The sequence below is a fragment of the Cherax quadricarinatus genome, chromosome 33, assembly GCF_038502225.1.
Source record: "Cherax quadricarinatus isolate ZL_2023a chromosome 33, ASM3850222v1, whole genome shotgun sequence".
Lineage (NCBI taxonomy): Eukaryota > Metazoa > Arthropoda > Malacostraca > Decapoda > Parastacidae > Cherax > Cherax quadricarinatus.
In genome coordinates, this window is record NC_091324.1 from 9497712 (window position 1) to 9521918 (window position 24207).

A 24207-nucleotide genomic window follows, 5' to 3' on the forward strand; every position below is an offset into this window, starting at 1 on the left:
TGTAAATTTAAAACGCATGTATTGATTTTTACTGAAATAACATTCAGGAAAAAAGATTAAGATCACGTTAGATACATATATGTTTTTGGACATATGTCTACCTGGAGGTTGCTCTGGGTGTCAACGCTCCCGCGGCTAGGTCCTTGACCAGGCCTCCCAGTTGATCAGAGCCTGATCAACCAGTATGTTACTACTGACCGCACGCCATCCAACATATGAACCACAGCCCAGTTGATAGGGTATTGACTTTAGGTATCTGTCCAGTTTCCTCTTGAAGACTGTCAGGGGTCTATTGGAAATCCCTCTTATGTGTGTGATGGGAGGCGGACACTTATTGTATTTTCTCTTAGTGTACATATGGCATACTTGCTTTTCATTGGGAGTACATTGCACTGTCTACCTAGTGTTTTGCTTTCGTAGGGAGTGATTTCTGTGGACAGATTTGGGACAAGTCTCTCTAAGATTTTTCAGGTGTAGATTATTTCTCTCTCTTGCCTGCCTTCCAGGGAGTACAGGTCAAGGGACTTCAAACGTTCCCAGTAATTAAGATGCATGACTGAACTAATATGTGTATATGTATATACTTTGGATCAATAATTTCGCCTGCCTTGAACAGGGCTGTTAGTGTACAGCATTACTCCAGCTTTGAGAGAACAAATGACTTAAAGAGGATCATCACTGGCATGGCATCCTTGTTTTGAAAGTTCTCATTATCTATCCAATTATTTTTACTCAGATGTGATACTGGCATTGTTGTGTCCCTTGAAGGTGAGATCCTCTCACATGTCAAGAACAAAAAATGTACAAAGCCTAGAAAATGTTTTGCATTGTTTAGGGATCAAGAGGTCTTCACCAGAAAGAGAGAGAGAGAGAGAGAGAGAGAGAGAGAGAGAGAGAGAGAGAGAGAGAGAGAGAGAGAGAGAGAGAGAGAGAGAGAGAGAGAGAGAGAGATAAAAAAAAAAAAAAGCATACACAATTCTTGAAATAAGTGAAAAAATATGGTCAGTTATTATCCCATTATTAAAATCACGTGGAAGAGCTGTTCGACCCAGAAGGGTCAAACAGGAATGAAAGATAATCATGTATGATCCAAGGAAGGGCAGAGTAGCTGTGATCTCATGGATCAAGAGCCAGCATCAAGACACCCTCCCCCCTTCCTGGAAAGGAGGTTTATCCTGAGTAATATATAATTTTTGAGTACCACGCAGGTGTCTTTCTGGCACCTCTATGACAATATTTCATTTTCACCATTAGAAGAAATATATCATAGATGCTGCAGGTTCTTTTTCAAGTGGGAGCGACGGTAACCGCGGCAGGGCTGGAGGGCATTCCACTGGCTCTCAGCTTCCAGAAGTGATTCCGGTCTTCAGCCAAAAACTTCTTGACAAATTACTGACACTTTTCTCCGGTATCGACGAAGAATTATTTAGTTTTTCTTTCTTACGGTACTGCAATATTCAATGTTTCCAAGAAATGTCGAAATCAATATTCATAACAGTAATACAGGCACTGGTTACAGTGAGGCTTTGAATATTTATGATGCTTTATGTTTAATATGTATACTCTTTCATGTTTTTTATGTATACTGCTATATATTCTTCGATATGTATACTGTTTTATGTTTTTTAATATATATATATATATATATATATATATATATATATATATATATATATATATATATATATATATATATATATATATATATATATATATATATTTATTTAACAAGTCGGCCGTCTCCCACCGAGGCAGGGTGACCCAAACAGAAAGAAAATCCCCGAAAAGAAAATACTTTCATCATCATTCAACACTTTCACCTCACTCACACACAATCACTGTTTTTGCAGAGGTGCTCAGAACACAACAGTTTAGAAGCATATACGTATAAAGATACACAACATATCCCTCCAAACTGCCAATATCCCGAAACCCCTCCTTGAGAGTGCAGGCATTGTACTTCCCATTTCCAGGACTCAAGTCCGTCTATATAAAAATAACCGGTTTCCCTGAATCCCTTCACTAAATATTACCCTGCTCACACTCCAACAGATCGTCAGGTCCCAAATACCATTCGTCTCCATTCACTCCTATATATATATATATATATATATATATATATATATATATATATATATATATATATATATATTTATATATGTATATATATATATATATATATGTATATATGTATATATATATATATATATATATATATATATATATATATATATATATATATATATATATATATATATATATATATATACTGTTTCGTCTTCTTCATTATATATTCTATCTTTAGCACATATTCTGTGTCGGGTTCTTTAGTATATATACTTTTTCATGATCGCTAATATGTATACTGTTTCGTGATCTTTAATATATATATATATATATATATATATATATATATATATATATATATATATATATATATATATATATATATATATATATATATATATTATGTCTAGTGTTCCTTATACTCTGTATATACTTTAGATCTACAATTTCGCCTGCCTTGAACAGGGCTGTTAGTGTACGGCATTACTCCAGCTTTGAGAGAACAAATGACTTAAAGAGGATCATCACTGGCATGGCATCCTTGTTTTGAAAGTTCTCATTATCTATCCAATTATTTTTACTCAGATGTGATACTGGCATTGTTGTGTCCCTTGAAGGTGAGATCCTCTCACATCCTCTCACATGTAATATATAACTTATGTTGTGTTCTTTAATATGTTTAGTCTTTCATGATCTTTAGTATGCATACTGTGTCGCGTTCTTGAATGTATAGATTTTTGTGCTTTTACTATGTATGCTGTATCGTGTATTCTTGATTAAAATTTAAACCAGTGTTTTGTTAGAAAATACTCACGAGACTAATTAGGTTAGGTAATCTTCGTTAGGAAACAGGATGGGTGTTTCTTGACGCGGGTCTTAGTCCTATGATGACCCGGAGCTGGAGCTTTTGGTCATCTGACCGAGGCCTTCCGCTGGCTTACCCCTCCAGTCCTTTAAAAATTAGGATTACGATTATAATGAGTTTACATAGTATTCACGAGAGCAGCTGCTATGACTTAAGTAGAGGAAGGAATGATGTGAAGAAATAAACACCACCACCAGCTGCTACGCAGCGAGGAACACTCAGGATCAATACCAGATATTACAACAATGGAAAACACGAAAAACATGCAACATTCTTTGCTGAATTATTCTAAAAATATTCGAAATATGTTCCATAGGCACAAATGTTGCCTTTGAATTTAAAATATTTAAGTTTGTGTCACCAAAAGTGTATTGTTACAGGGGTCGAGTGTCATCTCCTGGCCTCGTGTGTGTGTGTGTGTACTCACCTAATTGTGGTTGCAGGGGTCGATTCTTAGCTCCTGGCACCGCCTCTTCACTGGTCTCTACTAGGTCACTCCCTGCTCCGTGAGCTTTATCATACCTCTTCTTAAAGCTATGTATAGATCTTGCCTCCACCTCCTCCCTTTCCAGACTATTCCACTGCCTGACAACTTTGTGACTGAAGAAATACTTCCTAACATCCCTGCGACTCATCTGAGTCTTCGGCTTCCAATTGTGACCCCTTGTTGGTGTATCCCATTCCTGGAACATCCAGTCTCTGTCCACTTTGTCGATTCTTCTCAGTATTTTCTATGTTGTCATCATGTGACCCCTGCCCCTCCTGTCCTCCGGTGTCATCAGGTCGATTTTCCTTAACCTCTCCTTGTAGGACATGCCGTTTAACTCCGGGACTAGTCTCGTTGCATCCCTTTTCACTTTCTCAAATTTCTTTACGTATTTGGTCAGGTGTGGGTTCTAAACTGGTGCTGCATACTCAAGAGTACAGGGACCTGAACGACTCCTTACTGTGATGTCAGAATGTTATTCTCAGGTTTCCTATTCGCCCGTATGCCGCAGCAGTTATTTGATTGATGTGCGCCTCAGGAGATGTGTTCGGTGTTATACTCACCCCAAGGTCCTTTTCCTTGAGTGAGGTTTGTAGCCTTTGCCCCCCCCCAAGACTGTATTCTGTCTGCCGTCTTCTTTGCCCTTCCCCGATCTTCATGACTTTGCACTTGGCAGGGTTGAACTCCAGGAGGCATTTGCTGGATCAGGCCTGTAGCCTGTCCGGATCCCTTGTGTGTTAGTTAGTTACCATTTTGTCCTAGTGTGTGTGTGTGTGTGTCTGTGTGTAAGTGTATGTGTGTTTGTAAAGTATGTGTACTGTGTGTAGAGAGTGTACTGTGTGTAATGTGTCCGTGTGGAGTGTATGTGTGTGTATACTCACTTATATGTGGTTACTGGGGGTGGAGTCACACTGGTATTTGGTATTTGCGTGTGCGTGTGTGTGTGTGTGTGTGTGTGTCAGCGTGCCTCGTTGTGCTCCGGGTTTTCTCGTGTTTTCACGGTCGCTCTTACGTGCTAGAACTTTAATCTGTGTCATCAATCCTATACGATACATCCCTCTAGCGCCTGGAACCAATCTTGGGCGGAAAACATTATATACTGAGTCAAAAAAGGAGAATTAGTGTGCACTACCTAACAGAGTTTACTGCCAGAGGGGAATCATAGGCCTGGGTGCCGTGTGAAAATATAATAATAATTGAACTTTTCTTGTCAGAGGAAAGAAAGTCTCCCTGATAGCATTGTGTATACATAGTGTTATAGTGTATACTACAGTGGCTCCCTAGTATATAGATGATAAAGGCTAAAGTATCATTTGAAAACAGGTGAATTTGTAAATGAAGTGATAAGCCTATAGAGGCAGGTGCCAGAAGTCGCCAGAAACTTACCACAGGTCAGCTATTTTTAATAATCTTCCTGGTCTGCTAGTGTACTCGCATATAATCTAGTGATACCAGTGAATAGCAGAATACAGTGCTGTAGTAGCAACTAACCAGTATTACAATGGTACTTAGTGGAGTGGAGTGACTTTCATTAGTTTCTTTTTCTTGAAATACCAGACGTTACTGTGAATTTCATATAACCTGTAGTTACCAGCGGTCGCAATATACACAACGAGAAGCAATTATTACTACAGAAAAAGCGTCCCTCCTCCAAAATTTCCACCAGTCAACTATAGTGATAATATAGCATTTATTGTGGTGGAGGCCAAAAAGAAAAACTAGAAAAGCTAGATACAGCGATTGATAAACAAGGGTTGAGGCTCGACCGTTCGTCACTGTAGGAGTTGCCAGCAGTCACCGGTTTCTTCAACACACAAGTTATACTTTTGTATCAGTCAAATAACATATTACTCGGGTAGAATTTTCCAGTAGATCCTTCATGTGTTAGCCCAAATCACCGACCAGTATGTTTTAAATAAGTGACCCACTGATCAGATCAGACTGGCTCCGAACCCTCGACTAGACCGAACCCTCGACTGGTCGAACCCTTGGCCGGTTTCAAACGGATTCGTTGGACAATAAAGCAGACTGTAAACGGATGGGGTTGTAGGCGCCCTTATAAACACAAACAATAAATATAAAACAAACTCCAGGAGCGTACTCCGGTAAGCTGTCCTGATATAAAAGTACAGTTAGAAATAGAAATACAGATAGCTAGAGCTTTACTTAAAGAGGTTATTAATAGAGTATTCAAGAGGTTGCTAGTAGAATTACAGTAAATCAACCATTCAAATCATTATGAAGCTGTGTGTAGTCTGCAATAAATCAAACAAACGGGCTTCCACATGGATAAATTGTCATTTTTATGGAAATTGGTGTCACGCCCCTTGTGCAGATATCCAAGAACTAGCTACAAGCAGTATTAAAACAGGGAAGTGTTTTTGGGTATGCCCAAAGGAGATAAATCTGTGGACTAAAATCAAGGGTATTAAAAGAGGATAACATCAAAGCTACTTTCAAAGACAACCTGGAAGCTTTCTACAACAGATGGGAACATAAAAAGTCTGGGCTGAATGGTACTGCCCTTGATACTGGCCATGTAGTCAGAAACTGTAAGGCTGAAGGTGATGTCCTGGTAGTCAGTAAATGTGGGGCTGATAGTGCTGTCCTGGGAGACAGTAATGGTGAAGCTGGAGGTGCTGTCCTGGGAGACAGTAATGGTGAAGCTGGAGGTGCTGTCCTGGGAGACAGTAATGGTGAAGCTGGAGGTGCTGTCCTGGGAGACAGAAATGGTGAAGCTGGAGGTGCTGTCCTGGGAGACAGTAATGGTGAAGCTGGAGATGCTGTCCTGGGAGACAGTAAGGGTGAAGTTGGAGATGCTGTCCTGGGAGACAGTAATGGTGAAGCTGGAGGTGCTGTCCTGGGAGACAGTAATGGTGAAGCTGGAGATTTTGTCCAGGTAGTCGGGAATTATACGCAGGAAGGAATGCATATAAATGACCTCATAGGGGACAGGAGCCGTAGTGGGGAAACAAGTGTAGTCAAAGATAAGATAAAACCAATATTGCAAACAAGAACTACAACAGGAAATAGCAAACAAGAGGACTCCACTAGCAATAGTGAGGATATATTACCAAAAACAACTGGTGGGAGCTCCATTGTTGGTGCTAGGGAAAATAGGAATAAGACAGGTAAACATGCACCAACAGGGAATACAGTCACAGAAACCCAAGGCAAACGGAAACCAAGCCTGAGCACATACTATGCACTTGGTATCTGCAGACATGGGAAATCTGGAAAAACAGATGGGACGTGCAACTATGACCACCCTAGAAAATGCCATGCCCATATGACAACAGGAAAATGCGAACTCCCTTCCTGTAAGCTTTTTCACCCTGAAATGTGTACCTCTTCAGTACAGGAAAGACTGTGCTATAACTTAAATTGCCAGGCACACCATCTAAAGGGGACAAAAAGATACAAAACATCCAGGCCATGGGAAAACCTGGGTAGCCACAGCCACTCAAGAGGGAGAGGTTTTTTAGTGTCAGGAAGGAAAAAAAACTGGCAGGAAATGGCAGAAATTGTACACCAAATCCAGTCATTCCTGGAGTGGAACCACAGTCGATGGCCTCCACTCCAAACCAACAGATACAGATACTAATGCCGGAAAAAAATCCCCCCCCCCCAGTACCAACAATACCACCAGTCCGATGACATTCTTCTTTGTAAATATACAGGGTCTAAAGCCAGCAACAAACAACAAAATACCTTTCATCCGTGGACTGCTTGCAGAGGCAAAGGCAATGTTCGCGGCTTTCACTGAGACCCACATAAAGGATCACTTAGACAACGAAATATGGATCCCAGGTTACAACCTATACAGATGTGACAGAGTGAACAGGCAAAAGGGGGGGGGGGTTGGCCTGTACATTGCAGAGTCACTTGTTTGCACAGAACTGCTTAATGCCTCAAATGATGTAGTGGAAGTTTTAGCAGTAAAGGTCGAGAACCAAAACCTAGTCATTGTGGTAGTCTACAAGCCTCCGGATGCAACATCCCAGCAATTCCAGGAACAGCTGTTAAAAATTGACCACTGTCTGGAAAATCTTCCAGCTCCTGCACCCAACATCTTGCTCCTGGGGGATTTCAACTTAAGGCACCTAAAATGGAGGAATATAGCAAATAATATTGTTGCAGTAATAACACCAGGAGGCAGCTCTGATGAAAACTCACACTCACACGAGCTTTTAAATCTCTGCACAAAATTCAATTTAAACCAGCAAATAATAGAGCCTACTAGAATGGAGAATACACTAGACCTCATCTTCACTAACAATGATGATCTGATAAGAAATGTCACCATATCAAAAACAATATACTCAGATCACAACATAATTGAGGTTCAGACATGTATGCGCAGAGCCCCAGACCGACAAAATGAGATTAGTCACGAGAGAGCATTCACCAAATTCAACTTCAATAACAAAAACATAAAGTGGGACCAAGTAAACCAAGTCCTAACCGATATAAGCTGGGAAGATATACTAAGCAACACAGACCCCAACTTATGCCTAGAACAGATTAACTTGGTGGCACTCGATGTATGCACAAGACTTATTCCTCTAAGGAAAAGGAGGAGTAGATGTAAAATAGAAAGAGACAGGCGCTCTCTTTACAGGCGACGGAAAAGAATAACAGAGCGGCTAAAAGATTTCAATCTATCTGAAATGCGTAGGGAGACACTGGTCAGAGAAATAGCAAACATTGAACTTAAGCTAAAGGAATCTTATAGGAGTCAGGAATCGCGGGAAGAACTAAAAGCCATAAATGAAATCGAAAGAAACCCAAGGTATTTCTTCTCCTATGCCAAATCAAAGTCGAGAACAACGTCCAGTATTGGGCCCTTACTTAAACAAGATGGGTCCTACACAGATGACAGCAAGGAAATGAGTGAGCTACTCAAGTCCCAATATGACTCAGTTTTTAGCAAGCCACTAACCAGACTGAGAGTCGAAGATCAAAATGAATTTTTTATGAGAGAGCCACAGAATTTGGTTAACACAAGCCTATCTAATGTTATCGTGACGCCAAATGACTTCAAACAGGCGATAAATGACATGCCCATGCACTCTGCCCCAGGGCCAGACTCATGGAACTCCGTGTTCATCAAGAACTGCAAGAAGCCCCTATCACGAGCCTTTACCATCCTATGCAGAGGGAGCATGGACACGGGGGTCGTCCCACAGTTACTAAAACCAACAGACATAGCCCCACTCCACAAAGGGGGCAGTAAAGCAACAGCAAATAACTACAGACCGATAGCACTAACATCCCATATCATAAAAATCTTTGAAAGAGTCCTAAGAAGCAAGATCACCACCCATCTAGAAACTCATCAGTTACACAACCCAGGGCAACATGGGTTTAGAACAGGTCGCTCCTGTCTGTCTCAACTATTGGATCACTACGACAAGGTCCTAGATGCACTAGAAGACAAAAATAATGCAGATGTAATATATACAGACTTTGCAAAAGCCTTCAACAAGTGTGACCATGGCGTAATAGCGCACAAAATGCGTGCTAAAGGAATAACAGGAAAAGTCGGTCGATGGATCTATAATTTCCTCACTAACAGAACACAGAGAGTAGTAGTCAACAGAGTAAAGTCCGAGGCAGGCACGGTGAAAAGCTCTGTTCCACAAGGCACAGTACTCGCTCCCATCTTGTTCCTCATCCTCATATCTGACATAGACAAGGATGTCAGCCACAGCACCGTGTCTTCCTTTGCAGATGACACCCGAATCTGCATGACAGTGTCTTCCATTGCAGACACTGCAAGGCTCCAGGCGGACATCAACCAAATCTTTCAGTGGGCTGCAGAAAACAATATGAAGTTCAACGATGAGAAATTTCAATTACTCAGATATGGTAAACACGAGGAAATTAAATCTTCATCAAAGTACAAAACAAATTCTGGCCACAAAATAGAGCGAAACACCAACGTCAAAGACCTGGGAGTGATCATGTCGGAGGATCTCACCTTCAAGGACCATAACATTGTATCGATCGCATCTGCTAGAAAAATGACAGGATGGATAATGAGAACCTTCAAAACGAGGGATGCCAAGCCCATGATGACACTCTTCAGGTCACTTGTTCTATCTAGGCTGGAATATTGCTGCACACTAACAGCACCTATCAAGGCAGGTGAAATTGCTGACCTAGAAAATGTACAGAGAACCTTCACGGCGCGCATAACGGAGATAAAACACCTCAATTACTGGGAGCGCTTGAGGTTCCTGAACCTGTATTCCCTGGAACGCAGGCGGGAGAGATACATGATTATATACACCTGGAAAATCCCAGAGGGACTAGTACCGAACTTGCACACGAAAATCACTCACTACGAAAGCAAAAGACTTGGCAGACGATGCAACATCCCCCCAATGAAAAGCAGGGGTGTCACTAGCACGTTAAGGGACCATACAATAAGTGTCAGGGGCCCGAGACTGTTCAACTGCCTCCCAGCATACATAAGGGGGATTACCAACAGACCCCTGGCAGTCTTCAAGCTGGCACTGGACAAGCACCTAAAGTCGGTTCCTGATCAGCCGGGCTGTGGCTCGTACGTTGGTTTGCGTGCATCCAGCAGTAACAGCCTGGTTGATCAGGCTCTGATCCACCAGGAGGCCTGGTCACAGACAGGGCAGCGGGGGCGTTGACCCCCGGAACTCTCTCCAGGTAAACTCCAGGTATGTACTCACCTAATTGTGGTTGCAGGGGCTGAGTCATAACTGTGTGTGTGTGTGTGTGTGTGTGTGTACTCACCTAGTCGTACTCACCTAGTTGAGGTTGCAGGGGTCGAGTCCTAGCTCCTGGCCCCGCCTATTCACTGGTCGCTACTAGGTTACTCTCCCTGAACCGTGAGCTTTATCATACCTCTGCTTAAAGCTATGTATTGATCCTGCCTCCACTACATCGCTTCCCAAACTATTCCACTTCCTGACTACTCTGTGGCTGAAGAAGTACTTCCTAACATCCCTGTGATTCATCTGTGTCTTCAACTTCCAACTGTGTCCCCTTGTTGTTGTGTTCCATCTCTGGAACATCCTGTCTTTGTCCACCTCGTCAATTCCACTCAGTATTTTGTATGTCGTTAATATGTCCCCTCTATCTCTCCTGTCCTCCAGTGTCGCCAGGTTGATTTCCCTTAACCTTTCCTCGTAGGACATACCTCTTAGCTCTGGAACTAGTCTTGTTGCAAACCTTTGCACTTTCTCTAGTTTCTTCACGTGCTTGGCTAGGTGTGGGTCCCAAACTGGTGCCGCATACTCCAATATGGGCCTAACGTACACGGTGTACAGGGTCCTGAACGATTCCTTATTAAGATGTCGGAATGCTGTTCTGAGGTTTGCTAGGCGCCCATATGCTGCAGCAGTTATTTGGCTGATATGCGCTTCAGGAGATGTGCCTGGTATTATACTCACCCCAAGATCTTTTTTCTTGAGTGAGGTTTGTAGTCTCTGGCCCCCTAGACTGTACTCTGTCTGCGGTCTTCTTTGCCCATCCCTAATCTTCATGACTTTGCACTTGGTGGGGTTGAATTCCAGGACCCAATTGCTGGACCAGGTCTGCAGCCTGTCCAGATCCCTTTGTAGTTTTGCCTGGTCCTCGTCTGATTGAATTCTTCTCATGTCGTTCACAAATACCAGAAACAGCACTGGTCCTAGGACTGACCCCTGTGGGACCCCGCTGGTCACAGGTGCCCACTCTGACACCTCGCCACGCACCATGACTCGCTGCTGTCTTCCTGACAAGTATTCCCTGATCCATTGTAGTGCCTTCCCTGTTATCCGTGCTTGGTCCTCCAGTTTTTGCACTAATCTCTTGTGTGGAACTGTGTCAAACGCCTTCTTGCAGTCCAAGAAAATGCAATCCACCCACCCCTCTCTCTCTTGTCTTGCTGCTGTCACCATGTCATAGAACTCCAGTAGGTTTGTGACACAGGATTTCCCGTCCCTGAAACCATGTTGGCTGTTGTTGATGAGATCATTCCTTTCTAGGTGTTCCACCACTCTTCTCCTGATAATCTTCTCCATGACTTTGCATACTATACATGTCAGTGACACTGGTCTGTAGTTTAGTGCTTCATGTCTGTCTCATTTTTTAATGATTGGGACTACATTTGCTGTCTTCCATGCCTCAGGCAATCTCCCCGTTCCGATGGATGTACTGAATATTGTTGTTAGGGGTACACATAGCGCCTCTGCTCCCTCTATCAGGACCCATGGAGAGATGTTATCCGGCCCCATTGCCTTTGAGGTATCTAGCTCACTCAGGAGCCTCTTCACTTCTTCCTCGGTTGTGTGTACTGTGTCTAGCATTTGGTGGTGTGCCCCACCTCTCCGTCTTTCTGGAGCTCCTTCTGTCTGCTCTGTGAACACTTCTTTGAATCTCTTGTTGAGTTCCTCACATACTTCACGGTCATTTCTTGTTGTCCCTCCTCCTTCCTTCCTTAGCCTGATTACCTGGTCCTTGACTGTTTTTTCCTCCTGATGTGGCTGATTAACAGCTTCGGGTCAGATTTGGCTTTTGCTGCTATGTCGTTTTCATATTGACGTTGGGCCTCCCTTCTTATCTGTGCATATTCATTTCTGGCTCTACGACTGCTCTCCTTATTCTCCTGGGTCCTTTGCCTTCTATATTTCTTCCATTCCCTAACACACTTGGTTTTTGCCTCCCTGCACCTTTGGGTGAACCATGGGCTCATCCTGGCTTTTTCATTAATCCTGTTACCCTTGGGTACAAACCTCTCCTCAGCCTCCTTGCACATTGTTGCTACATATTCCATCATCTCATTAACTGGCTTCCCTGCCAGTTCTCTGTCCCACTGAACCCCGTTCAGGAAGTTCCTCATTCCTGTGTAGTCCCCTTTCTTGTAGCTTGGCTTCATTCGTCCTGGCCTTCCTGCTTCCCTCTCCACTTGTAGCTCTACTGTGAATTCGAAGCTTAAAACCACGTGATCGCTGGCCCCAAGGGGTCTTTCATATGTAATGTCCTCAATATCCGCACTACTCAAGGTGAATACTAGGTCCAGTCTTGCTGGTTCATCCTCTCTCTCTCTCTCTTGTAGTGTCCCTTACGTATTAGTACATGAAGTTTTCCAGTACCACCTCCACCATCTTAGCCCTCCAAGTGTCTTGGCCCCCATGTGGCTCCAAGTTCTCCCAATCGATCTCCTTGTGGTTAAAGTCACCCATGATCAGGAGCTTTGCCCTGCATGCCTGAGCTCTTCTGGCCACTGCAGTTAGTGTGTCAACCATCGCTCTATTGCTCTCATCATACTCTTGCCTTGGCCTCCTGCTGTTCTGTGGTGGGTTATACATCACTGCAATTACCACCTTAGGACCTCCAGAGTGAAGTGTTCCCGCTATGTAATCGCTTGCTTCTCCGCTGTCTCCTCTCTCCAGCTCATCAAAATTCCATCGGTTTTTGATCAGCAGTGCCACTCCTCCACCCCCCCTGCTCCCTCTGTCTTTCCTCAGGATCTGGTATCCCACTGGAAAGATGGCATCTGTTATCATACCTGTTAGCTTGGTTTGTGTGAGAGCTATGATGTCCGGTGATGCCTCTTTGACTCTTTTGTGTGTGTGTGTGTGTGTGTGTGTGTGTGTGTGTGTGTGTGTGTGTGTGTGTGTGTGTGTGTGTGTTTAGGGGATAGAGAAGGCTGGTAGAGCGAGAGTGTATAATGGACAGTAGTTCAGTGCAGAATGCTGAGTCCCTGTGCAGCAGTTTCAGAGTTACCCAGACTTAACACAGCTCATCCATGCAAGATATAACAGCCTGTAACAATGTTGTCATTTTCCTCCCATTCAGTGAAATACAGTGAGCATTGTTTCATAGTGTGAAAGACATTACAGTATGCTCTATGGAAAAATATAAATATGCAGTAGGCTGAATGACCCTATCGGGCTTATGGCTTTCCCGTAAGTAGAATAAAAATGTATCAGTGAACAATAACTGTGAAATAAATATTTCTATTATCAGTGGAAACCGACTATGTTTGAATTAGAGGTTTCTTATTATAAACAAATATTCCCATATCAAAGCAAGTGTCATTAGTAATCATGATTATTAACAATTAGGATTGTTCTATTCACGGTGGAGCGCTAAACCCGTAACCGTCAGACAGCGTTTGTGAAGTGGGAGATTATCTGGTTTAATCAGCGGAAACAGAAGGTGGCCTTTCACCAGCATCAATGCATCATCCCCCTAGAACGATAAGACAGTGGTAGATGTCAGATATAAGAGTCAGAAGGCGTGAGGTTGTGCCAGGAACAACACAAGAGGTGGTCCTGGCTGCAGTCTTTCTCATGACGTACTCTTGTAAATAATCCTGAATTAGACGGAGTGTTCTCTGGTTAAACAGCATATCGAGCGGAGGCTGCATCTCCTGCCACTACACCTCTCTCACCACTGCTGCCCACCCTGGCACAAGTATGCCAAAGGAGGCCACCTGCCATTATTATTATTATTAAGAAAACGCAGTAAAAACTATAATGTTTATTAATGAATTACTGGCAATGAAGGATCGTGTATATTTTCTTCATTTTAAATATGTAAATATGTTGACAGGCAAGGCTTAGTTGCCACGACCCGTATGTATGCATGTTCTGTTTATTGTAATTCTCGCCCCACAAATGTTTCTTTGTTGAATTAAATAATTATGAATTTGCATAAAGAAACACTGACATCATCATAAAAGGAGACCATGCAGAAAACTGACCGCTTTTCGTTAGCAGTTACTACAGAGAATACAACACTCATCATACGCGGTGGCAGTATACATGACTGAACTTTCATCAATGACTGCAGTTATAGTCGATCTCAAAAGCCTTCCTGCATCCATCCGGACTAACAGAAAGAAATAACAATATCTTTGTCTGGGTTTTCAGGAAATAACATACGAACATTTCAATTTCTGAAAAGAGCACAGGGGTACAATACCGTGACTGGAACAATACACAAATAACCCGCACATAGAAGAAAAGATGCTTATGACGACGTTTCCGTCCGAATTGGACCACTAACTAGTCACATTAACATACGAAGATAAAGAAGCCCATATGTATACGAAAGGAGGACAGGGACAGGACAGAGAAGAAGAAAGAAGTGGGGAACTAGTGGTTGAGGTAATGTTGGTAATAGAAGTAGTAGTGGTAGTAGTAAGTTGAGGGAGCAGTGGCAGTGGGACAGAGATAGAAAGGGGAGAGAAGCGACGCAATAGTAGTAGTAATAATAGTAGCAGAGTAGTTGTAGAAATAAAAGTGGGGTAAGTCTAAGAACAAGAAAAATGAGCATTGTAGAAGAGCTGATGGCCCAAGAGGGAGGGACCATAAACATAGGGAGGGGGTAATTGAAGGACAGAACACATTCTAGGCAGATGAAGGAAGAAAATATAGGGAAGGAGAAGGGGAAAGGAGAGGAGGAGAAGAAAGGATCAGGTCAAGTCTCGAGCGTTCTTAAGTCTGGAGTATTTGATACTGTAAAGAGAAAGGAAGGCATCTACAAAGACAAAGCCAGGACTAAGATTCATACGATTAAATTTGTGTATAAGGGATGCTTCAACAAACGGCGTCTGTGAAGGCTGGAAGAATGGCAGACACTTTTGGCAGAGAATCAGTCAATAAGATGATTGTCACCTCTAACATGACAGAAAGGAGCATTATTGGCGTCGGAAAGTCTAACACTTCTTTTCTGCTCTTTAAGTTTGGGAGAGAAGGAAGTCCGTTTAGCACGTGAAAAGGCAGAGTTTATGAATTTGGAACACTTTACTTGACAGAAGGAGCATGGTAAGAAAAGTAGTAAATATACATGAGATAAACGAAAAAAGAAAAACCATTAGCCGAGCGATAGACATGTACATCAAGGAAAGGAAACAAATAGCTAGATTCCCATTCAGGTTTGATTTTCATAAAAGGAGCAAGATTGTTAAGGGCACTGAGAATTCGCTGGAAGAGACTCCAGTCATGGGGCCATCTTTGCTCCTTGGCCCTATGACTAGTCTAGGAGCGTTTTCTCGCTTAGTGAGCTTCACAGTGACCTGCACAGTACAGCTGCTGCACATAGCTTTTTTCGAAACGAATAGGACATGAGGATGTTCCAGGGACACAAGCGAAGACTCGGATTTGGAAATGTGAGGCACAGTTCTGGCGAAGAAGCTGCGAGACCACTCACTGGACAGCGAGACGCGAAACCAGCCGGGCCAATGGAACAAGGATGGATCAGGTAATGCCCGTCCCAACCACAGATATACTGTGGTGGAGACACCGCGTTTCCTTGCTTCAGATCGGACAAGGCAAACCCTCCGCAGGCAATATATTCAGGTTGATAAACAAAGGACACCACGATACTCCGTATGCTGCTATAATTCACGTCGAGAGGAAATATGGCTTGAAGATATCAGTGTCCCCAATCTGAAAGGGGAGTTTATTCTAACTCCCCGAAATACAATCTAATGAGGTACTGCAGAAAGTGAACGGCCTCGAATCACCACTTGTTCCTGTAGCTTCCACGACCACGCATGTGCTCGCATCAGCGGTGAAACGTCCAGTGGTACTGGCACCTAATGTTTAAAGCAATGATGGCCCAGTGGACTAAGGCGTCTCGAAATTTTGGCCTGCTAAAATATCGGTGGTTCAATCCCCGGCTAGTCACAGTATTGATATATATATATATATATATATATATATATATATATATATATATATATATATATATACAAACTCATACTGGTGGGTCTCTCAGCTCTTATCATCGACGAGAGGGTGGGAAATACTTTCGTTGTAAATCAACTATTTGGTAACAGTACAGAAAAGTTTAGCTCTGATCCTGTAACTGAGCTGCCAGCTTACTAAATATATGTATATATATATATATATATATATATATATATATATATATATATATATATATATATATATATATATAAATAACCTTACTATATTTATATACGTATATATCCTCGCCTAAATCCAATTATTTAAGCATTCCTTCTGGAAACAATACAGACCCTGACTAACGATCGTCAATAAGAACTTTGTGTTCGTCTACAGGCCGTTCATCGACACACTTGCCTTGTTCTCATTTTACTACCTTTTTCTTTTCTCCCGTTGTTTTACTCCTGATGTCGTTCTGTAACCACCTGACATGCTTCCTCTTACAAATATTTTGGAGTCATTCTGACGGCTTTATAAGATCTAAATCAATGAATGGCTATCATATCTGTAGTAGGGTATATCTCTAATTGTAGTGCCAGGGTTAGAAAGGGATTACAATGTTAGAATAGTGGTGCAAGTGTTAGAATGGTAGGGCCAATGTCAGAATGGCGGTACCAATGTTAGAATGGCAATGCCAATGGTGGTGCCAATTACTAAACTGCCAAAAATGATGTCTATACATATTTTATGTAGCCACTGATGTTTTACCATGTACCAGATTTAGTCCTGTAAACCAATAAGAATTTAAATTGACTTTAAAAGAAAGCAAAAGTATGAACTAAGAATTTTACTTAACTTACCCATAAGTAACATACTTAAAATGATGAAACAATTAGATATATCTGTCATTAAAAATATGAAATATATATCTTGAAAGGACTGAAGAACTGGTTGGTCATTAAGAAAATTGTTAGAGCATGTCACCAAACGAGTAAATAAAAATGGATTCAGAGAGAAGTGGCTAACGTTAATCAACGAAGAATAAGGTACTTGTGCAACATTTGGAAATCTTTATTTAGGAAACGTTTCGCCAGTCAGTGATTTCTTCAGTCCAATGAAGAGAAAAACGGTGAAAGATGAGGAGGAGAGTTAGGTAATCAGTCCCTCAGCCTAGAGTCGATGAGGGGCTGATTACCTCATTCTCATCTTTCACCGCCTTTCTCATTGTTGGATTGAAGACACTGGGTGGCGAAGGGTTTATCCTAGTGGGTTTAGCGCTTGGTTTTCATTATGGTAATAAAGATTTACAAATCTTGCACAAGTGTCTTATTCGTCAACTTGTCGGTTTTCTAAACCAATACATCACATTAAAAATTATTAGGTCACACCAACTATACTAAACTAGGAAACAACATTTCCAACCACTCTTTGACATTACCTTGACTACCTAATCCCCTTCCCTCCTTTACCTCCAAAAGATAACGTTAAATAAGCCCCATCTTAAATGAGTTCATTTGACGTTACACAAACTCATACTGGTGGGTATCTCAGCTCTTATCATCGAGAGGGCGGGAAATAATTTAGTTGTAAATCAGCTGTTTGGTAAGAGTACAGAGAAGTTTAGCTCTGATGCTATAACTGAGCTGCCAGCTTACTAAATAATTGTCCTCAAAATTTTAGAAGCTACATCTAAAGACATTTGAATTATTCTATCTTCACTGAGTGCTCTTACTAGCCTCTGTCTGTAACGTGATAGCTTCTAAAACAGGCATAAAAATGCATGAATTATTGAAAAGTTTATCAAATAAAAATTTTGTGGATTCCCACACACGAAAATTTGTAGACTTTACAACCAAATTGGGCAGTTTATTGTGCAACTCATATGCATCCTCTGGACGATAGCGCAGGAACATATGGATGCACAAAAAGCCTCAGAAATATGTCCTAAAAGGGCGAACAAGAGTTCCTTTAGGAATACATAGGATACTTACTCATTATTTTTTCAGTAATTACATACCTTGATATATATTATAGTTTAGTGTACTATCTTAACGTTCCTCAGCAAGTGACAGCTGCTGATTACAGCATGAGCTGCTGGTGCACAACAAACTACCACTCACAGCATGAGGTGCTGGTGCACAACAAACTACCACTCACAGCATGAGGTGCTGGTGCACAACAAACTACCACTCACAGCATGAGCTGCTGGCGCACAACAAACTACCACTCACAGCATGAGCTGCGGGCGCACAACAAACTACCATTCAGGTGTCAAAAAAAATCTATCATTGCTGTCTGGTGTCGGTGGCTAATTCGCGAAGTACTGGGTTGTTCACGACAACCTAGGCAACCAGCCAGACGGACAGCCAGCCAGGCAGCCAGACGGACAGCCAGCCAGGCAGCTAGACGGACAGCCAGCCAGGCAGCCAGACGGACAGCCAGCCAGGCAGCCAGACGGACAGCCAGCCAGGCAGCCAGACGGACAGCCAGCCAGGCATCTAGACGGACAGCCAGCCAGGCAGCCAGACGGACAGCCAGCCAGGCAGCCAGCCAGCCAGGCACCCAGCCAGTCATTCAGTAAACTAATCAATCAGTCAGCCTGTCTGGTTGCAACTCTACCAAAGGTGAAATCCATATGGTGATACCGACAAGTTATAGGTAAAACACACAGGAATTTCTCAAGATATTTACTATGGAAATGACAAGATCTTAGAAACCTTGTCATACACAGATCCACCTGCCTACACCATACTTCGCAGGAACTGCAACCAGAATACAGTAAGTGTGCGGAACGCATGATCAATGCCCGTGTTGTACTCAGGAACAAGACAACAGAGTTGATATCCTGGGAAGGAGCCCAAATAGTGTTCGTGGAAAGATACAAAACACGATGCACATGCCTGAAATCCGCCCTCATCTTTACATAAAATGTATTTAGCAGAATCAGCAACTATTGAGGAAAATTATTAAGCAGTACCCATATCCCTACGCACAATACAAAAACAGAAATAGTTCACTGATAAGGTAGGCCTCCTGCAGTGCTCCCTGACCGCTCACAGTCCACATTTTGATTTCACTACCCCGACAATCACCTACTTGCACTTCTCTTTACGTTAATATAAATATGCTTGTTGCTTATCATTTTATATCACCTTAAAAAAAGCCTGTTATACAGAAGAAACAGCCTCTCAATAAAATTGGTGCTCTGCAATTTTTTCTCTTTTAACCATACGTATATAGTATCCCCTGGAGAAGGAGCTTATATTCATGTGAAATCCCAGAGACCTTAGAAAGTGCAAATATATCTCTTGTTCAAAGTGGACAGTCGAGCAACGGCAACACTAACATCTGGCATCCTTATAATCTAAGGGAGCCGAGACACCAAAGTACTGAAACTCAAGTCAACATAGATTCAGCGCAGGAAAATCTTGCTTATCACAACTATTAGATCATTGAAACAAAACTAATGAAGCTTTGAAAGGAAAAGAAAACGCTGATGTAGTCAACATGGGCTTTTTCAAAGCCATTTTAATAAATTAGTCATGGATTAATAGTTCACAAAATATCAATAAATATAACAGGACATGTAGGGAAATGAATATTCAAATTTTTAACATCACAAAGATTGGTAGTAGACAAAACAACTTCGAGTATCAGGAACTTAAGAAAATTTAGTACCCTAAGACACAGTCTTAGTGTCATTACTGTTTCTCATCCTCATAGCAGACAGATATGAATACTAATCACAGCTTCGTGTCATCTTTTGAAGAATATACTAAAATAAATATTAAAATCTGCACATAAATAAACAGGCAAATGAAAATAACTAGAACTGGGAGAAGGAAGATCTCAGAACGAGCACAGTATACAGAATGCAGTCAGAACATTCATAGAAGATAAGGGAACAGATAAAAGATTTATGAATAATATCAGATGACCTGTCTTTGGAAAAGATAATAAGGCAAATGCAACAAAGGTCAATAAATGACAGGATGAATAAAGTGATATCTCAAAATAGAAGATTTAGATTCTGCTGCTAAAGCGGTTAGTTTATTGTGCGCTGCATATCCTATGTGAGTGAGAACATCTGGGTATATATTTAAAATTTAGATTTCATTTGTTACAAGCAAATTTAAGGTACTTTCCAAAATTTCTGGTAATTTATTTTCACTAATACGGTATCTTGACATACCATATAAATTCTCGTGCAATATATTCCGAGAAGTAGACAAGTTCATTTTATTCAAGAAAGTGACTACAAGGTTAGCCATATTGCATTTAATCTGATCACCAACAAGACAAGCAGCGCCAATAATGGAACTTTCACAATCACTTGTGCTTTTATCACTTGGATATTGTTTTGTACTCACAGCGCAGTTCAAGGCAGGGGAGATAACAAAGCTGAAAATTGTACAAAGGTCGTATACTGCTCTCACAGAATCACTTAAACTTGGAAGATACTTCATGGCCTGGTCTCCAACATACACACTGCTACGGTAACTTAATGGAAAGTTATGGGAGAAAATGGGGAGTAAATCCAGAAGAGATCCGAGAGGCCATGGGTGTCAACATCAGTGGTCGACACTTTAATATTGCCAGTGTAATATATAAGGAATATTGACAGAAAGAAAAGTGAAATTTTCAATTAGCCGGACAGCTCCCTGCTACAAGTACCAGATCAGGCGGATTGTGACGGCTGTTTGCCTGCGGGTAAATAGCACTAACCATCTCGCTGACCAGGCGATCAACAGAGGAAACCAGACCTTAGGTCGGGCTGTGAAGACAGAAAAGCTCGCTAAGCCGTCACAGGTATATCACAGGTGCTAGTTAAGACAAACAGCCAGCTATACAATCATCCATTAAATCAGTCAACCAACCAGCAAAGCAACCAGTCAGCCAGCAATAAACCAGTGACTGGTTGAGGAGTTAAATGCAGGACACCTAGCAATCTAATGTAACAAATGTTAGCAAAATATTGTTGTTACAAGGATCCCAGTGAAAAAAAAAATAAGTGGGACGTATTTGGCTTAAACAGCAAAGCTCTTCTTGCAGAATAAGGCAAGTGAAAATTTGTATATGCAATAATTTCACAAAAATCATTCTGAACCTAACGACAAATTATATTTCATTGTGTTTGTTCATTATTAATTTACTATAAACTTATCTAAAAAATATTTAGTTGGATTAGGCTAAATTAAATTGCGCTTGTTATAATAAGGTTAGGTAGGATTTCTAAGGTTATTTTGGCACAAAATTATTAGTTTTTACATATCTTTAAACGTATAAGAGAAATTTTAGAAAGGACTTAATTTAAAATGAGTTTTTTCTAATTGACCAATTTTAGCTATGCAGCACGACACACACACACACACACACACACACACACACACACACACACACACACACACACACACACACACATATATATATATATATATATATATATATATATATATATATATATATATATATATATATATGGTCAATTAGCAAGAACTCATTTAAAATTAAGTCCTTTCTAAAACTTTCTCTTATACGTTTAAAGATATATTTTTTTCATTAATGTTAATGTAAAAAAAATTAATTTTGCACCAAAAGAATCTTAGAAAACTTACCTAACCTTATTATAAGAAGAACAATTTATTTTAGCTTAACCCAACTAAATATATTTTAGATTTGTTTACAATAATTTAATACTAAACACACAAAGTGAAATATATTTTTTTCGTTAGATTCAGAATGATTTTGGCGAAATTATTGCATACACAAATTTTCGCTTGTCCTATATGGCAAGATGAACGTTGCTATTTAAGCCAAGATCGCAAGTTCTGCCTATTCGGCACGACATATATATATATATATATATATATATATATATATATATATATATATATATATATATATATATATATATATATATATATATATATATATATATATATATATATATATATATATATATATATATATATATATATATATATATATATATACAATAAGATCACAGTAAACAGGTGATTTCAGAATATGCAAAACAACCACTGTGAAAGAATAGAGAAATTCCAAGCGCTTTCGAAAGGGCTTTTTTACCAATAGGTATATTTTATTACATAATATAGTACACGCATATATATATATATATATATATATATATATATATATATATATATATATATATATATATATATATATATATATATATATTTTTTATTATTACACTGGCCGATTCCCACCGAGGCAGGGTGGCCCGAAAAAGAAAAACTTTCACCATCATTCACTCCATCACTGTCTTGCCAGAAGGGTGCTTTACACTACAGTTTTTAAACTGCAACATTAACACCCCTCCTTCAGAGTGCAGGCACTGTACTTCCCATCTCCAGGACTCAAGTCCGGCCTGCCGGTTTCCCTGAACTCCTTCATAAATGTTACTTTGCTCACACTCCAACAGCACGTCAAGTATTAAAAACCATTCGTCTCCATTCACTCCTATCAAACACGCTCATGCACGCCTGCTGGAAGTCCAAGCCCCTCGCACACAAAACCTCCTTTACCCCCTCCCTCCAACCTTTCCTAGGCCGACCCCTACCCCGCCTTCCTTCCACTACAGATTGATACACTCTTGAAGTCATTCTGTTTCGCTCCATTCTCTCTACATGTCCGAACCACCTCAACAACCCTTCCTCCCGCACCTCCTCCTAACTTCCAAACTACGAATTCTCTGCATTATATTCACACCACACATTGCCCTCAGACATGACATCTCCACTACCTCCAGCCTTCTCCTCGCTGCAACATTCATCACCCATGCTTCACACCCATATAAGAGTGTTGGTAAAACTATACTCTCATACATTCCCCTCTTTGCCTCCAAGGACAAAGTTCTTTGTCTCCACAGACTCCTAAGTGCACCACTCACCCTTTTCCCCTCATCAATTCTATGATTCACCTCATCCTTCATAGACCCATCCGCTGACACGTCCACTCCCAAATATCTGAATACATTCACCTCCTCCATACTCTCTCCCTCCAATCTGATATCCAATCTTTCATCACCTAATATTTTTGTTATCCTCATAACCTTACTCTTTCCTGTATTCACTTTTAATTTTCTTCTTTTGCACACCCTACCAAATTCATCCACCAATCTCTGCAACTTCTCTTCAGAATCTCCCAAGAGCACAGTGTCATCAGCAAAGAGCAACTGTGACAACTCCCACTTTATGTGTGATTCTTTATCTTTTAACTCCACGCCTCTTGTCAAGACCCTCGCATTTACTTCTCTTACAACCCCATCTATAAATATATTAAACAACCACGATGACATCACACATCCTTGTCTAAGGCCTACTTTTACTAGGAAATAATTTCCCTCTTTCCTATGTACTCTAACTTGAGCCTCATTATCCTCGTAAAAACTCTTCACTGCTTTCAGTAACCTACCTCCTACACCATACACCTGCAACATTTGCCACATTGCCCCCCTATCCACCCTGTCATACGCCTTTTCCAAATCCATAAATGCCACAAAGACCTCTTTAGCCTTATCTAAATACTGTTCACTTATATGTTTCACTGTAAACACCTGGTCCACACACCCCCTACCTTTCCTAAAGCCTCTTTGTTCATCTGCTATCGTATTCTCAGTCTTACTTTTAATTCTTTCAATAATAACTCTACCATACACTTTACCAGGTATACTCAACAGACTTATCCCCCTATAATTTTTGCACTCTCTTTTGTCCCCTTTGCCTTTATACAAAGGAACTATGCATGCTCTCTGCCAATCCCTAGGTACCTTACCCTCTTCCATACATTTATTAAATAATTGCACCAACCACTCCAAAACTATATCCCCACCTGCTTTTAACATTTCTATCTTTATCCCATCAATCCCGGCTGCCTTACCCCCTTTCATTTTACCTACTGCCTCACGAACTTCCTCCACACTCACAACTGGCTCTTCCTCACTCCTACAAGATGTTATTCCTCCTTGCCCTATACACGAAATCACAGCTTCCCTATCTTCATCAACATTTAACAATTCCTCAAAATATTCCCTCCATCTTCCCAATACCTCTAACTCTCCATTTAATAACTCTATATATATATATATATATATATATATA